Source organism: Cephus cinctus, unplaced genomic scaffold (genome assembly GCF_000341935.2).
Source record: "Cephus cinctus unplaced genomic scaffold, Ccin1 Ccin1_scaffold0126, whole genome shotgun sequence".
Lineage (NCBI taxonomy): Eukaryota > Metazoa > Arthropoda > Insecta > Hymenoptera > Cephidae > Cephus > Cephus cinctus.
Genome location: NW_014332860.1, coordinates 298,781 through 299,137, shown reverse-complemented (window position 1 = coordinate 299,137; position 357 = coordinate 298,781).

Sequence of the window (357 nt, the reverse complement as noted above, 5' to 3'; positions counted from 1 at the left end):
GGGGGGGGGGGGGTGGCAAATATTGAAGGCCAAATTTAGGAGATTAATTTTTGCAGTCTAGCATTTTCGACTTGCAAGTCCGCCAATAATGGCTCGTGTGATTTAAATGGGGGAAGCGAAAGTGTATCGATATACAGACGCCGCCATAAAGGTTGCCGGTGACGTGACGATCTATCGAGGAAGGCGCTATCCGGGAATCTGAACCACTTGGTGCATACCTAGCGTGCATTGAGAATTGGACGTACTTGGAAAGTTCGGGTCTAACTGTTCGTTCGGCCTGAGAACTGCGAGGAGAACCGTTTAAACTTACTTTGGAATCCTTGAGGTTATATTGAGCTTGCCAACTCGCCTGTGCAA